Below are 18,749 nucleotides of genomic sequence, written 5' to 3'. Positions count from 1 at the left end.
GGGCAGAAAAATGAAAGTGTTCTTGTAGTAACTTATAGGAAAATATTCTGTCTAAGCTTCTAGGTCTGGATGTACATTATTGATTGCAATTTTTTTCTTTATATCTTCCGTACTGATTTCAGGGATCTCGAATGCTGATTTCATTTAATTCTTTTGTCACTATGCTTTGAGAATTATATGTTATTAGATCTCTACCTTTCTACCTTGATTTTCGCAAGTGTCTGTCTTTGGGATTATATTAGGTTGATGCCCCCATACACTTTTTGATGTTTATTATACTCAAGATAAGGAAAGAAAAGGAGATACATTGGTGATCACACTTTGTTCTGTGATATAACATGTTGTTACTTTGGTTCTTTCTGTTGTCCAACTTTTATTTTCCATTTTGAACAATTTCAATATTTTGTTTCAGAGAGAAGAAAAGATATCTGGTCTCTGGTGTTAATAGCATGAGAATCACAAATAGCAAGGTACGATAATAACGTCAGGACCATACATATACATGTACTATATATAGGAAACAACAGTAGGAGTAGCAAATAAGGGCCAAGACGATAGCACAAAGATGATGATTACATCATAGTAATGAACAGATACCACCAACACTTAGAATAGGCGGATCACACAAATACATGATACTTTTTTTTTGAACTTACACAATACTCCCTCTGTCCCAAAAGAGATGATGGTCATTATTTTTGGGATGGAGGGAGTACATGATTACCTACATACTTAGTGTAGCTTGATCTTGGACAAATTAAACACGTACAAGCTAGCTGCTTGTAAATTATTATTGAAACCACCCCTGTGCTTCCTGTCTAGTTCTTCACCACCACCACCTCCTCCTCCTCCCCTCATCGTCTGTGACCTCCTTTCGCATTCTCTTTGTGCGTCACGCAATGGCCTGACCAAGATCATCAGTGGGCTCATCTTCTGCACCTACCTCTTCTTTAGCTTCCCCCATTGCAGTATCATTGAAGACACCATATTCAGCAATAATGTCATCAATCGTCCCATTGTTCTTCTCTTCACACCTTCTTTCCATTACAAACCAACCCGGTTCTTCTCCTTGCTTTGTCCAACAAATATAGTTTGACATGAAAACCTGACTTCAACAAGTGTGAATGAAGACTCCTTGAGCTAGCATATTCCTTCAAATTCTTACATATGGCACTATGGGCAGCACATGAAACCATCACGTTTGTTTGCCTCGACCACACGTAAGAAAAGAATGCACGCCCTCAATGAACTCTTGTGAGCGGCGATCAGCATTGTATATCCAATGCTGGCTCATCTGCATTACATGACATACATACCATATTAAAACCTAGAACATAATTAGTTAATTATACGACATGCATGCCACCACACAAGGTATTAATTTATGAAAGTCTCGCTACAATGTAGACAATTCCAACTACCACTAAAAAACTAAAGCTAAAATGCACTTCAGCAGCATAGGATTTCGCGACCAATCCCAACTAAAACAGACAGATCATGCGTTTGTTCAAACATCTATGGGCTTCTTCCGCAGGATCACTTGCCTCATCAGCCGCCGTAGCCGCCCTGTGCAAGAGAGTTTTTGCACGTGTTCAAACATACTCTTCCTCCCAGTACCAGCCTGAATATCCAGTGCCATCCCACTGAATAATAAAACAAAAAATTAGAACTCTAATCACAATCATCATGAAAATAAGTATAAATTAACCCATAATCATCAAATGCGATAAAATAACTCACATGCGATCTGGACACTTGTAGAAGATACGACCCTTGTTGGGACAACTCCTTCCTCACCCGGTACTACCATCACAATCTTCCTTCTCCTCACACTTGCCGCATGCCACAAGAGGGAGGTCCGGCCTCAGTCGCTTTGGAACCCGATGAGAGGCCGAGGACCGAAAAGCAGTTGCCATCTACTCTCTATACTCAATTTTAATATAATATAAAATTTCCTCATTTTATAAACAAATAAAATAAAAAAACTCTAAAATTCTCTATATCTCTAAACCATGAAGTGTGCTATGCATGCTAGAAATGAAAGCTGAATACTAGTTTTGAATAACTACTTTAACCTTCCTTCATCCAAATATGCAAACTTTTAAGTGATTTTGTGCTTAAATGGCTTACAAATAAAAAAAAAATCCACCATAAAAAAACCACATATATCTAGTCCACAAAATGAGATATGCTACTGATGAAACATGAGAGTATAAAGTTGGTAACCTTTAGAACCAAAGAATCGATGGAGGAATCGAAGAAATCTTGTGATTATCGGCGATGAGGAAGAAGAGAGGGCCGGCGATGAAGCAAGAATACTAAGCTCGAAGTGGCTCGGGCTCGGGGAGGAAGAAGGGGTATATAGGAGGGGACCTTTAGTCCGGTTGGAGATAGCAACTGGGACTAAAGGTCACTTTCTAGTCCTGGACGGAGCTCCAGCCGGGAGTAGACTTTTACTCCCGGTTGGAGGGGACCAAACCGGGAGTAAAGTTAACCTTTAGTCCCGATTGGTAGCTCCAACCGGACTAAAGGGTCCCCTGCAGCAAAAGCCTGCCGCAGTAGTCATTGGGCAGGGGTCCTTTAGTCCCGGTTGGAGGCTACCAACCGGGACTAAAGGTTTCTCTAGTCCTGGGTGCAAAAAATACCGGGACTAAAGCCAAATTCGAAGTGGATCAAAGGTCGTTTCTCTACTAGTGTTACGCTTCTCCCTAACCCGGTCGTGTCATCTCTAGCTGCCTGAATCGGCCGTACGCCGGAGGTTCGCTGCGGTTGTCCGTCAGCGCCGCCACGAGGATCTCCGTCGTGGCCAGCCCACTACAGTGGCTCTCGTCCTCTCGTCTTTTGTTTTAGCTGCGCCATGGTGCCGTGATGCTTATCGGCTCGTTGGTTGCGATGAGGATACACATGACGCACCGGAACACCGATTCGATCGCCAGTTCTTGTCGCCGTCTCTGTCCTCGACGCCGGCAGCGCCTTCTCTGCCTCCGCTTTAATCGGGTAGCCGACCAAGTCTCGGTGAGCACCTCGGAGCCGTCCTGTCCCTTGGGCGTGTGCACAAGGTCAAGAGGGACATGTAGATTGTCATGCAGGTCTCGTCGCCGGCGAGAACCCGCTGGTCAATGCTGTGTACCCACGGCCAATGCGAGGACGCCTAGGGCCCGTGGCTGGCACCCATGGCCATGCCCAAGTCGACGCCGAGGCCCAGTGACGGCGCTTCGCCAAGATGATGATTACACCTGCACCCATAGTAATGGGGACGTTGCATGTGTCAGGGGTTTTCTGCTCAAATCTTGTCCACGTGGATGACCACGTCAGCTTCTAACTCTTCTTGTGTCTATTTTGGACCTAGATGAGATCACTTAAATAGATTAGGGAGCTAAACATGCGAGTTTAATAGTTTTGGGGATCCAAATGAGAACCACTGAATACTTTAAGGACCGATCGTGCAATTTACTCTTTTAGATACGTAGATTTTGCTATATATCTAGATATACACTTACATCTAGATACATAGTAAAATCAATGGATCTAGAAAAGGCCAAAACATCTTATAAGTTGGATCGGAGAGAGTAGCAAATATGTCCAAGACGATAACACCAAGATGACGATTACACCTGCACCCATAGTAATGAGCAGACTTAGAAATACTACTACTACTACTACTACTACTTAGGGTAGCTTGATCTTGGACAAATAAAACACAGGCTGCTTGTAAATTATTATTGAACCACCCCTTTGCTTCCTGCCTATTTCTTCACCACCACCTTCTCAGCCTAGTATGTGACCTCCTTTTCGTAGGCAAAGCCAAAAGCTTGGTACTAATTGATGAGGGCTTGATGATATGCGCTGTTCTTAGCATTGATGACCTCGGTAATGGCATACATTTGGGGGAAACGCTCAGGACACTTGGCCATCTCCTCGTAAGAGAGTTCTCTCATCATGCCTGGATTTTCCTTAATGTAATCGATGTAATTATCGGGCAAAACTACCCTGACCACCTTCTTCTTGCCGGCGACGGCGGGCACCTGCGTGGTCTTCTTCCTCTCCAACCAGTGATCCAACGCCTCCGGGACAAGCGCGCTTCTCCCTCCACAGACGCTCCGCCTCCCATAACTCCTCCCTCAGCTTCAGCATCTCACCCTCCTTCCACAAGCTATCACCCTCCTTCTTCTTCTTGAGGGCGGTAGCGTCGTCCTCCGATGGGCTAGTGGCCTCCTTCCTCTTCATCCCAGCCCTAACACATTCCGTCCTGCAGTCGAAATAGATTAACAGACAGAGGGCCATGAATAATTAAGGAAGGCGAGGAGGCGGAGGAAATTGAATTGGATACGTGTGCGATAGTGATACGGATACGGATATGGGTGCGTGAGGGTCTCCGAAAGTTCTAGGATTGGATTGCCGGCCGGGCTGTATATCTACTGCAGCTGCGGCTCTCCTTTCCTTCCCATCTCCGTGTCGCGTCCTCTCCTCGCAGTTAATATAATCCAGCTGAATCATCTTTTTCGAGAGGGAGATCGATCGATCGATCCATCGATCGCGGGCGATAGGGTCCCATCGTCGGTACCACAAGAGGAAGGCGGCGGCGGGCGCTTCCGCATCGTCGGAGGCCGGTGACTCTGTCCCTATACACAAGAGGAAGAAGAACCAGCCGAGCGCGTCGGACTCGGACTCGGATGAAGCAAAGATCCTGAAGCTGGAGGAGGCGGGCGCGTCTGATGAAGGCAAGATCCTGAAGCTGAAGGAGTTTGTCGCTGCGAACCGGGCGGCGTCAGTGGCGAGGATTCCCTTCTTCACGGCGCCGATGGTGGAGGAGGAGGAGGCGGCAGCCCTGGCCCTGGCATAGCCGGACGGTAAGACGAAGAAGATGAAGAAGGTGCTGATCAAGAGGGTTGTGCCGGCGCGGGTCATCGAACATTTCAAGGCGAGGCTCTTCACGATTATCCCCCCGACGAGTGTATTCTCACCGAAGACAAGCTCGCCAAACACTCCCAGCACTTCCAGAAATCCTACACCGAGAACATGGATCTCATGAACAAGATGCGGGCTTGGTAGAAGGCACTCCTTGAGCAGTACGATAAGTTTGGCTATGCCGTTGACGAATCGGAGGCCGAGGTCACCGACGACGAAGACGATGACGACAACATGGTGGTGAAATAAATGGCTAGTTTGACACAGATAGGAGGTTTATTTTTGACACAAATTTCATTTACAATTTCGGCGAAATATCGCCGAAATTTCCAAAATATCGCCTTTTTCGCTGAGGCCCGAAAAAAATTTATATCGGTTAAACTCATCTTCCGCTCCAAAATTACACAAACCACATTAAAATGACCCTCCATATCCTCTAGTCTTATCAAAGCTCTAAATTTCATCAAATTTATTTAATTTCCTCACTCACACATTTGATGGCACTAGCATATGCACCTCGCCCACAGTCAGTCCACTGTATTACCGCGGTGATATATTGTGTTATTTCATTGATGTTATATAAATTTGTGATGGATGATGGACTAGAGAGTTTTTCTAGTGAAATGACGTCAAATTTTTTTAAAAGTCATTTTGAATTTATTTAATTTTGACCCGATATTTCTGAAATTTCATATTTATCATCGGGACCGAAATTTTTTTCCTACAGGTTACTTTGCCTTTTGACTAATTAATTAGGTTTGCTCCCGTGTGTTGCTATGGAAAGATCCATGGTATCCTCATCGATGGCAGTAAAAATGATTGTCACTGTCAACTCATTATGCAGACCAGCGACGCTGGCTTCGGTCACATGCTGATGGTGATAATCATTTTGACCTCTGGTTCCATTACAAGAGGCGGTGGAAATACAATTGCGAAAATGTTTTTTTATTGTAGTGTATAAGAGTCGAGCTTGGCTTCCTGCGGCACCCACGTTGAGGGTCAAGCTTGAGAGGCTTGTTAGCACACGAAACGATCACCAAAAGACTCGCCTCAATGAGGACGTAGGTTGCCGACAAGCAACCGAACCTCGGGGATAAATCTTATCTATCTCTGCCCCCGATGATTTGCACTACTACATTGTACTTTACATTCTTGTACTTAGCTTGTGCAGTTGCTGCTGCTTGAGTAGCTCTCTAGCTGTAGTAGTATCTCTAGTTGTGGTTGAGTAGCTAGTTTAGTTGCTACTCTTGTTTAGCTCAACTAAGAGTAGTCACTAGCCTCTGCTTGTTTGAATGATCTAGTAGTAGTGCGCAGTGTTCGCCTAAATGGCCTAAACAGCCGTTTAAAAGGCCAGTAAACGGTGGTAAACTGTCTTGTTTAGGGGATAAACGGAAATTAAACGGTTGACCGTTTAAATGGTCAAAAAACGGGGAAAACGGTCTAAACGGCCTAAACGGAACATAGATAAATAGCATTAAACGGGCTAAACAGCTGTTTAAATGGCTGTTTAGGCGAACACATGGTAAATATAGTTAAGTTTTGTATGGATAAATTTGTATAGTTAAGTTTATTATATTTATAAATGTGTACACTTGATATGTTACATGCATAAATATCTATATTTGGTTCTTTTCACATGCATAAATATATATACATACCAAATAATTGATTTTTACTCGGATAAATATGTATAAATACTAGAATACTTGATTTTTTACATGCACATATATAATTATATGTATTTTTTTAAAGTACAAAACCGTTTAGACCGTTTAACTTTGTTTAAACACCATGTAAACAGCCTAAACGCTAAACGAAGGACGACCGTGTAAAGACCGTTTACCGTTTAGGAAAACATTGGTAGTGCGTGTTTTGCTACTAAAATTATTCATAAGGCTTGCTTTGTGGCGAGTAGACTAGACAAATTAGTGGCTATTAGAATTGTGTTTTATTCTAGCCATTTTCTCTTAGCATTGTGAGTTTGTAGAGAAACTTTTAATAGGCTATTCAACATCCCTGCTCTAGTCATCTAGATCCTTTCACATACTTTGACGATGGCAACGACAAGATCATCGGTGCAGGAATTCATTCCATAGGAAGAAAGTCAATTTGTGATTACTAAATGTAAGGACCAGGATGTTCGTGTACACTGCAGCATGTATATAGTAACTCCTTGTCATCGGCCTCACTGTCGATGACCATGGAGAGGAAATCAAGCATTCAACTTAATGGTTCAAGGGTTGGAGGTGTTGGGTCTACATCCTTTGTTGTACTCAACGATCAAACCACCAATGTTTTTTCGTAGATTCATATGTTTTTTGTTCTAGTTCTAGAATGTTGGGTATTGCGATATGTCTAAGATTTTAAGGTTGGTGGACGAATTTGGCATACATATTGTACTCTGGCTTTGCCTGACTCTATTAATCTGGAGAGATGCATCGACCAAAACCACTAGGAAAGAAGACGATGGCAGGACTTGGATAGAATATTCGTTAGCGGGAGAAGCACAAACCATACTAGAATTGGCCTGACAAGAATATTTGGTGGGCTAGGGTTGAATCAAAAGGAAAAAGAAGAAGAAAATAATAAGGTTTTGTGGATTAGGACCAAGGGGTTTCAGCCCAAAACACAATGTAGCAAATTCTATTTTTAATTTTTTTGTAAACTTGTTTTAATGTTTAAATTCAAACCTTTTTGAACAAAATAAGTTTTAAAACTCATTTATAATCATTAGCATTTTACAATTGACAACCAAATTTTTTGAAATAGGTTTTGATGTTTTGAAATAAAATTTTAATAATTCACTTTTGAATAGAATTAAACATATTTGTAACCTAACTAAGTTTTTTAATAATTAATGTTTCATACAACAAAAATGGATACAGGCAGCACAAATGCAACCACTTTTGTAGCCTATGTCAAGATTAATTCAATTTATAAAATATCATTAAATCTAACTTGGAATATGACTTGATAGTGCATTTGTTTTGTATTCTATATGTTACTGTGTTAGTCCAAAATAGAGAAGTTTAATTTACGATAAAACTAGATTACATTTCAGGTCCGAGGGAGTAAGGTTCGTATTAAGGGTGAGTGTGTGCTATTTTAAAGCTTTATTTTTCTAGGCCGTATAGTATAACAAACCCCCATCTTATTTACATGGCGTATTCAAACAAAAAAGTGTTTGGGAGTACACATGAGCACAGATTCGCTCATTGTGCCACGAGGAGTCAAAAAAAGAATGTGGCTAGGTTCAAATTGGACGGGCAATGAAAGATGCAAGCTAAAAAGTTTGGGAGTTGAATATGGAAAGGTATAGAGTAAGTGCGTGAGGCTTGGGCCAAAGATTAAAAGATTATCTGGGCTGGATCAAGAGGCCCAAAGTTATGATCGAACCCTAGAAGCTTACTCATTTCGCAACCCTACCCTATATATCGCCACCTACCCACCCATATATAATAGGCATACGCAACACCTTCCCTACCGCCGCCGGTCCGCCGCCATCCGCAAGTCTTCATCTTCTTATTTGTTCCGCCATATGTGAGCAATTTCTTCACCTTCCCTACTGTCGTCGATCCACCGCCATCCGCAAGTCTTCATCTTCTTCTTTGTTCCGCCATATGTGAGTGATTTCTTCAGCTTCCCTATCCGCCGGTCCGCTGCCATCCGCAAGTCTTCATCTTCTTCTTTGTGTCCACCATATGTGAGTGATTTCTTTCATTCTACTCGAAATAGTTAACTAGTGATGTGTGTTCTAATAGAGAATTGCACGCAACAAGAGAAGGAGAACTAAATATTGATGTTTGGTCCTTGCAATAGGGAGGAATGGTTCGATGGTGCCACATGAGATTTGCGAACAATGGGACTATATCGATCTTGCCTATTTGGTGGCTAAGATGCTCGACCATGTTACCTGCCTATCTGGTATGATGAGATATATGAGGTTGTTTGATTCTACACCGCCACCGTTTACCATGTAACAAACTAGCGATGACACAACAAAATTAAGGTTCATGTTTGGTTATTGAAAAAGTTGAGACAACCATGCAAAAAGAAAGTAGGAATTCACCACAGAGTGTGGCTTTGGTTTTCGACACCACAGCCACAGCGTCACCGCACATGAAGCGTGGCAGGCTGTGGCCGTAACCAAATAGCCCCTATATGCCCCGAGGTAACTATTCATATACCACAAGCAATTCACATAATTTTGTGATTATATTTTTTCCTTTATGTTGGTTTCCCATATGAAAAGGGAGCTCTTATGAAAAGAGAGCTCTTTTGTTAGCATTGTAAAAAATCACTAAGGTTTAAAGTAATATATGTCGCAATGCAAGAGAGACTATAATGGATACTAGCCTTTTAAGGACGTTGTGTAAAAAGTGGTAGCTAGTACGAGTTGTAAGCAATCTACAAAATAGTTCCACAATGTTATGACATGACCTTTAGAGAAGTTGATACGTTTGGATTCATTTTGGTTCATGTTATTTCTTGTTCCCCTTTCAAGAAATAGACTAAGTACAACATTTCATCAGCTCATCAAGCTAAAAACAGTGAGTCATGTTACTTTTATACATTTCACATTGTTATCGTTGTGCAAAGGCACACTGCACTTATTTCATGCATACATATAAAAAATGTTACATATACCACATCAGTTATGTTAAAAAACATATGTATGCAATTTATTTTTGTTGGTCACCATGTTACTCCTTTTTCATGTCTACATATTACTCGATCGACTGTTGGCATCGCTGTAAAATAAAAAAAGAGCAAACAAATATACCATCATGATTTATTTTTTTAATGTGAGTGTAATTATCAATGATTTCGATGCATCATTTGAAGTTGTAAGATAGATGAGGAAGGGAGGATATGGTTATTAGTTTTTTATGTGTTTCGTATAATGAGTTTAGGAATACAACATACCTTAGCTTATTTTTCTTACTATTATTTATATTTTCATGAAATGAGCTGAGAAATGTTTTCATAAACAGGGAGAGTGTTTTCATCCAAGATAATGAGAACAATGACATTATTAGGAACACAACATATCTTAGTATATTTTCTTGTGTGCTTTATTTCAAATTCTCTATTGTTGTTGTGGAGTCTTTGGTGTTTTGCTTTGTTTAGACTTAGTGAGCGGTTATATGTGTGGGAATCATTATGTCCATTTTCAGCACTCACATAGGATACAAAAAATGTTCCAAATAGGGCAAGGAGAAAGAAGTTGGTGGCTCAGGTATCAACTATAAAGGACATGTTAGAGATTTTTTTCTAAAGTTACAAGACCTATGAAACAAATATGAAGTTGTGGCATATAGGGTCTTTGCAACATTTATCTTAAAAAAATCACATAAATCTTTCGAGTGCTGGAATTAAGAGTCTCAAAGAAAATTTGATGTTTACAGCTAAAGCTAGGGCCTTGGCACACCCAACATAGTTATTATCGTGACACGTGTTTGGTTTGGGGACGTCTTGAGGGATGGGATAGTCTCATCCGTGACTGTGGGATGTGATAGTCCCATTATGCATTTGGTTGAAAAGGATAGTCCATTTTTATTTTTTTTCTTTGGTTGGACTGATCGAGGATTGGGATGAACACAATTTCCACATTGCCGGTCACCGTGAAACGTGGGGTCCACTCCACAATCTCTCATCCAAATATTTTCTTCCTTCCAAATCCTCTATACACTATTGCCGCCCTCCGACACGCCTTCCCACCCCACTCGTTGAAGCTACCTCTGCAAAGCCACCTGCTTGAGCTTAGTTCTTAGCACAACTGCCCCCATTAGCACCCCTTCATGTTTGCCCTTGCATGCCCACCACATCGCCTACCTCGAGAACTCCCATGCTGCAAGCCACATATTTGTCATTGGGGCACCACCCCACCTCGGCACCTGTGCTTGCCTCAAGCCCCTCAATGCCTCCGTGCCAACCCGCACCCTATCCTTGTACTTGGCATGGATGGAGGAGCTATGGCGCCCACAAGGGATGAGCCCGTCCGCTCAATGTGTGTTGGGGGGGGGGGGGGGGGGGGGGGCTCCACATAGGGCCAGACATCCTCTTCCCTAGTTGCCCATAAACTAAACAATCTTCAAAATGGGATCGACCTATCCCATCTCCCTTGTCCCAAAAAAACTAAAACTAAACATATGGCTAGTTAGAGCCATTAAATGTTTTAGATAGTACTACAAAATAGATTTAACATAAACCATGGACATTATATATCACTGTCATTTTTCCTTATAATCATTCACGGAATACACATCTAAAAATCTTTTATTGCATCCTCCTCCCTAGTTGCCTCTAAACTAAACAACCTTCAAGCCCCTAAACTAAACAACCTTCAAAATGGGATCGACTTATCATCTCCCGTGTCCAAAAAAACTTAAAACTAAATATATGCATGGTTAGGTAGAGCCATTCAATGTCTTAGATAGTATTACAAAATAGATTGAACAAAAGCCATGGACATCATATATCACGACCATTTTTCTTATAATCATTCCTTGAATACACTTCTAAAAATATTTTATTGCTAATATAAAAAATATGCAATTGGCTAAAAGCTCTCATTTAAGGCTCTATCTGGATCTCTTAGCTAATAGCTAATTGTTAGCTGGAGGAACCAGCTAATTGTTGGCTGTGTGGTAGGTACGACACTAGCTAGACTATTAGCTAAGATCTAAACAGGACCACATGTAATCTGGGTGGTAGGTAAGCTCTCATTTTAGGCTCACTAGTATAGAAACAAGCTTTAGTCCCGGTTCTCAACCCCCTTTAATCCCGGTTTTGGAACCGGGACTAAAGGTCTTGATTTTTAGTACCGGTTCCTCCAACCGAGAGTAGAGGTGTTTATTGGATGAAAAAAAGTTGCAGCTGTGGAGATCCCACTTCAGCTCTTGCATGCGTTACCATCTCACCTACCACCACACATCTAACTTAGATAAGATACGCTTTCCTTTTAAATTCAGTTTGGAGACACCTTTAGTGAGACATAAACCGGAACTAAATGTATCTTTAGTCCAGGTTCGTGTCTCAAACCAGGACTAAAAGTCACACTTTTAGTCCGGGTTCATGTCTCAAACCAGGACTAAATATTCTCGCACTGACGTGCCTCTGACACACCTCGGTAGCCGTTGGACAGGGACCTTTAGTCCCGGTTGGAGCTACCAACCGGGACTAAAGGTTTCTCTAGTCCCGGACACGAAAAATACCGGGACTAAAGCCAAATTTCGAAGTGGATCAAAAGTCGTTTATCTACTAGTGGCTCTGTCTGGATCTCTTAGCAAATAGCTAATTGTTAGCCGGAGGAACCAGCTAATTGTGAGCTGGGTAGTAGGTACGACACTAGCTAGACTATTAGCTAAGGATCTAAACATGACCACATGTAATCTGGGTGGTAGGTAAGATATTAGCTGTGGATCCAAATGTGCCAGGTAATCTAGGTGGTAGGTAAGATACTAGCTAGACTAATAGCTAGAGATTTAAATGGGATAGAGTTAATCTGGGTGGTAGGGAAGACACTAGCTAGACTATTAGCCACAGATCCAAATTAACTGGACCACATGTAATTTGGATATCGTATAAGATACTAATTAGACTATTAACTATAGAGATCAAACGAGATCAAATATGATTTTTAGCAGCTACAATTGTTAACTCTAAAGATCAAATAGCATCTAACCCCAACACTTCATATTAATTAAAACATTTAAAAAAACAATTTATTCAAAATGAGCGTTCACAATAAAAGTAAACAAAAAGAAAAAAAATGTCAAAAGCCTTACACAAAACCTCTAAACCCTACAATTTAAACATTCACACTTATATTTTCAAACGATCCCAGACATTTTTTTTTCGAATTAACCCTGGTATATGAACCCTATCTGCCGCCAAGTTTTCCCTTCCATATATCCTTTGAATTCGAAACGCCAACCCGACTTGTGTGACCTGTCTCGTCGCAGTCTTTGCAGCCGGTATTTTTGGTAAACTGGTTGAAGGGGCCTCAACAGTCCTGCCCCTGCTCAACCTCAGCCAACCCAGATGTTCCCGTTGCACGATTCGAATGGCGGCGAATCATGAAAAATTGGAAGGTGGGAGAGGTCAAGTGCGAACGCCTCCTCACTGCCGCCGCTGCCACCACCGGCGTCTCGTCGGCTATAAAACCCTACCCCTGCTAGTCTTGCCATCGCCACCAGCCCCCCTCGCCGAAACTCTAAACCCATCTCCCCGTTAGGTCTCGCCCCCGGGCACGGACGATGGCGGAGGACGCACCGTCTGCAGCCGCTGTGATGACGCCGGAGGAAGTGCAGGCTGAGGCCGAGCTGCGGATGCGCGACATAGGCCAGCGCTTTGGCGCTATCCCGGAGGACCACGACGAGCTGCTCCGGTTACTCGAGGTGAGCGCGGCCCCAGCTATCGTGCTCTGTTCCCATTGTGTCGAGATGTAACTTGCCTTGCAATTGTTTATCGTTTTGCCTAGCTATCGTGCTCTGTTCCCGTTGTTTTCGTCATTCAGGCCTGTCGAGATGTAGCTTGCCTTGCAATTGTTTATCGTTTTGCGTTTTTTTTATGAAACCTGCATTAGCCGGTGGCTCATCCAGCTTAGGATGGGAGAAAATGGTTCTCTGTTGAATGATTAATCTGTTCGGTTTTGAGTAGGCTGGAACAGTCGAACGAAGATAGAGCTGGCCTTGTAATTATTTAGGTTTTATTTGGATATATTTTTTATAATGCGAAGTATGCCCTAGTTGGTCATTCATCTAGATTAGGATGGAAGGAAAAAAGGCTGCTTTGTTGGTTGATGAGGCCATCTGATCTTGAGTACGTAGTTTGCGTGGAGATATTGCTTGCATTGCAATGGTTTAGTGTTTTTTTTTTTGGTTTGTGATGTGTGATGTATGGCCTATCTAGTTGGTAGCTCATTTAGCTCAGGACTATATACAAGGTTTGCCATTTTCTTATTAGAGTTGGAATTGCTTGTTCGTTTGTGCAGGAAGCCGTATTCTGGTTGTCCAGGGTGGATCAATCTCCGCCCGAGAGCATGTACAATGCTCTTCGCCCCACTATGGCTGTTTTGATTACAAATGAGCTACTGGAGCACCCAGATCCCAACGTGAAGGTTGTTCTCACCTCTTGCTTAACTGAAGTTACCAGGATTACCGCGCTAGAGGGCGCCCCCTATGATGATGATGTTATGAAGGTGATATTTGTTGCCCTTCTTGGTATGGAACGATGGTGTCTATATGTACTGACCATTGCTATTTGCCTTGTTGCAGCACGTGTTTAAGAGAATTGTGGAGACTTTTGGTGACTTGGATGATATGAACAGCCCCTCCTTTTCAAGGAGGGTTTCGATCCTTGATTCTGTTGCAAGGGTTCGTTGTTGTGTTCTGATGTTGGATCTTGACTTGGACCATATGATACTGGACATGTTCCGTCATTTCTTCAAAACCGCCTCGTAAGAAGCTTCCTTCACATTCATTTTTAATCATAATTTTGCATACACTTGGTGCCATGTTTTTTAAGATCTGACAAATGGACTGGGGTAATAATGTAATTGTGTTAAAGCCCAAAGAAGGATTTCATTGCTGTGATGGTAGTCATAGAATGCATGTGCTATATATGTTCCTGTCGTGCATGAATGCTATCCTTATTTATCTAGTGTGAATTTTTTATTTCTCATCTTATTCATTCCCTTTTTGTATATTTCAGCACCAGGCATTCAGAACAAGTCACCCACTGTATGGAAATTATAATGATGTTTGTAATTCAGGAGAGCGATGATGTCCATGCTGAACTGGCATCGTGCCTGCTTCAGAACCTTAAAAAAGAAGCACAAGTAATCCCATCCCTCTGTTGTTTGCATTAACAGCTAGTTATTGTCACCTTTTACTAAAATCTCTGTCCTTACTTTACAGGAAACTCTCCCAGCATCTTTTGGACTTGCAGAGAGGGTACTAGGCCTATGCAGGGACAAGCTCAAACCAGTGCTTCATGAGTTACTTAAGGGCACTCCCTTGGATGAATACAGCAACGTTGTTACAATGTTGTTCCAAGATGCTTCTGATGCTGGAGAAAACAATGTTGATGCATCAGGAAAAGACATGGTTAGTTAAATCACCAGTATATTACAAATTGAGATTATGGACTGATGAATACATGTTGGAATTTTGTTGGTCTAAGTATTAGTTCTTTTTTGTGGCATGGTTGATCTATTTTTTGATGCGTAATCAAATGAGAAAGGCTGCTTTTGTAAGAGTTTGACAGAAAAGGGTGCTATTTCTTCTGTTATTGAGATACTGGTAGGAGAGGAACATGTGATCTATACTGTTATTACAGGCCTGTATTCAGTTATGGGTGGTATTGAATGCATCTCTTGACTTAAAATTCAGGCCATTCTTCAAAAAGGGACGTGGTCAGAATTTTTAAACCCTGCTATCTGGAAAGGGAACTATATTAACCATAATATAGCATGTGAAATTTCAAAGAAACATTTTTGTTATGTACTGATTCCTCTGGATAGTGTATTGTGCACAGATATGATGGTATGTATAGTCATGTTGGATTCTGGTACTATCAGTACCATGATCCACCATTATTTTTAATGCATATAATCTCTTCAATGTGATAGTACTAAGAGTCCCCCCGCCCCCCCCCCCCCCCCCCCCCCCCACCTCCTGGTATGAATATGTTTCAATTGTGTGCTAAGTTTGTCTAAATTATTATTATGCAGGCAGCTGAAGGTAAACTTTCTGAAAAGTCTGTTCCTGAAGAGTCACCACAGGTATACATCTACAGATGTTCAGTATCTAATGTTCTATAGAGTGAGGTAGATACTACAAGGCAACTGAATAAAGATGTTGCAAAGTCTTCATCAACTAAGGCTGCTGAAGGAGAATCTGGCAAGAAGCAACATAAAACCAGTATGAAATTGCAGAAAGAAGATGCTGTCTCTGATAAAGACACCGATGAAGATATTCGTTTGAAGGTAGCTTTCTTGTTCTCAAATGACTACAGTACATGCATTAAAGTTGTTTCTCTCTACTTAAGCCATGCTTATATCTTACTAGCTGAAGATTGGGTTTCTATAGTGATAGTGCCTATTTATAGTTTCATGTTTACATGCTTTTATTCTCTATAATAAGATAGTCGATAGGCGAAGCATTACTAACGGCTGGCCAGTAACTCAACTGGTCTTTTCAACGGATTAACTTATATCACCCTTGGTTGTCGTTCATCATGTTTTTGACCTTTTCTGTTTACACTCTTTTTTTCCACCTAATGTGGTCTTCCACAATGACTTGACTTTTTTTATCAATTATCATAATTCAGGAAATGGTGTCCCCAACAAGGATCGATAAATCAAAAGGCCAGCAAGAGGATAGTGGGGCGTCATCAAAAAGGAAACGTTTGCAGGAAGCTCAAGAGGTATGCATGCTTGACACACAGTGAATTGTCTTCAACCTTATTTCTGTTTCAGTTTATCAGAACCTTTTCTGTTGTGTTGGCAGACCCCTCTATCAAAGAAAAACAAAATGCTTGATGAAAACCTTATTGGCTCAAGAATCAAAGTTTGGTGGCCAGATGACAAAATGTAAGTCTGATGATCAACATGTGCTTCTTATCAGTATAATGGTGTTCTTACAGTAGTTAATATATATTATTTTTTGCACCAATGTTTTTTTTGTCTGTGGCAATGCCATGGATATTTCTATAGTGAAGCATTTGGTTATTTGTGAGCATATATTTATTGCTGACCACCTTCTGGATGCACTGTGGTCGCTATTTCTGAAGGCTTCCAAGTCTGCATTGTGGTTGCTATTTGTTCCTTTTTATATACAAATAATATCTGCTTCGTGAATTATTCTTCTGGTTGGAACTTTACACCTATAGTCTTTATTTTTGTTTTCTTAAATCTTCTTTTTGATAACAGTGTTGACAGCTGAAAATGACATTTGTTCCATGAGTTATGCTAGCATGCAGTTTTGTTGGTTTTGAAATTATTTCTTGATTTGCAGGTTCTATGCGGGTGTTGTTGAATCATTCGAGGCTTCTTCAAAGAAGCACAAGGTGCCCATTCACACTTCATTTGTTCCTTAAGTGTTTAGCCTGTCTGAATGAGAAACACTATTAGCGATGGAATTGTTATTTTTCTATTAAACAAAACTGACTATGATGTTTGGACCCTTTCCTCTTGGCACTCAGGTTTCTTATGATGATGGTGATGTTGAGGTACTAGTGCTTAAGAAGGAAAGATGGGAGTTCATTGCTGAGGTATTTCCATTAGGTTTGAATTTGATGCAGTTATATCTATCCTCCTCTGTTCCTTTTTCTGATTCATTTGCCATCCTGCAGGAACAAGACACTGATCCTTCTGCGTCATTTAATATGTAAGAAAAATATCTACTTTACGCCTTCTGTATGTTCTGTGTTTGAGATGACAATTATAATTATGCCAGAACGTTAAACAATATAATATGTGATCGTGTGCACAACTGCAGTTTCCCCTACCTCGTATTAAGAACTGGCTTCTGCCTAATGGGTTACTAGTTTCAAAACTCAAAGACAAAGCAGCGGTAGCATGCACACGCTTGATTTTTCAAACAACCAGTGTTTGTCTCATATGTTTTAAGCTTTTATGTGAATTCTTCTATGTGCTTTTGTCGTCCTTATCTCTGACTTAACCTGTTTAGCATGCCTTTGATCTGTTTGATTGTCTAGCTATAACTTTGCTATTTGGTGGTAACCACCAAATGGGAATTCTGAAGTCAATTTATTCCTAATGTGTCTTCTTTTTTATATCCGTGGAGTTACTTTCTATCCTGATTGATGAACTTTGATTCTTTTGTTCACCCCCCACCCACACACACACACTGTTCTATGTCAATGTTACCTGATACTCCCATTCATTGCTTAGGTCATAACTTAATGCCAAAGGTTTCATTTGTTAAATTATGAGTTGTTTCTTGTAAACCAGGCGACGTGGCAGAAAAGCTAAAGGGAGCTCGGGTCAACAAATGAAGGAAGGAAAAACAGGAACGCCTCAAAGGTAAAGTGTTTACTATTATGGATGTGCTATCTTGATACATTGTACACTCAGTAGCTTATGTGAAACTACTTAACTTGGCAGTGATGTTAAGAATCCTCCCAAGAAGAAAGGGCGTCAAAAAGGCGTGCGCTCCAGCAATAATATGCCAAATGCTGGTAGCTCTGTGACTCCAGCCAGACTGAAGGGAAAAAGTGCTGAGAAGGATACTCAAGGGACACCTAAGATTGGCAGCAACTCTAAGAAGGAAGGTGCAAAGCCCTCTCGATCTACTGGAAAGGCTAAGGATGCTGTTGTCAAGGCAAGCAGCAAGGATGAGCCTGATTGCACCGACAACTCAGAGGATGATGCTGGCAGTGAAGACAAAAATTCAAAAAATGAAGTGAAATCCAGTGAAGCTATCGATGGATCCAAGACTAATGGTCTTTCAACCACAAGGAAGCCTCTGGAGAATGAAGGTGAGTCATCAGAGGAGGAGAAGGGGTCTGCTAAAACTACTACCAGAAAGAAGCGCAGAAGAAAGAGCCGCAACTAGTTGCTCAGAAGCTATGCAGCTCATCATCTCAGGGTGTTCCGCCCTTGCAGTCTGAAGTCTCAAGATGTTGGCATGGACATGCCATGTATGCTTTTATATTCCCTGGACCGTTACCAACTTAGCGCTTTGGTGACTCTGGATAAGATATGTCTATATGTTCTTCAGAGGAAAATGACTGACAGATGGCGCTTTTTTACTTCACATTGAAGTTTTGTACCAATGTGCTTCTTGGTGCCCATCCGATGTACATTTGAG

General features: G+C 41.4%; 1 pseudogene; it reads left to right on the top strand.

The window, feature by feature from the left end:
- Positions 1 to 13,169: 13,169 nt before the first annotated feature.
- On the top strand, positions 13,170 to 18,494 carry LOC136506961 (sister chromatid cohesion protein PDS5 homolog C-like; annotated as a pseudogene).
- The last annotated feature ends 255 nt before the right edge of the window (positions 18,495 to 18,749 follow it).

Source organism: Miscanthus floridulus, chromosome 15 (genome assembly GCF_019320115.1).
Source record: "Miscanthus floridulus cultivar M001 chromosome 15, ASM1932011v1, whole genome shotgun sequence".
In the NCBI taxonomy this organism is placed as follows: Eukaryota; Viridiplantae; Streptophyta; class Magnoliopsida; order Poales; family Poaceae; genus Miscanthus; species Miscanthus floridulus.
Note: the sequence above shows the minus strand (reverse complement) of the source record. Positions and strands in the feature narration are given on the sequence as shown.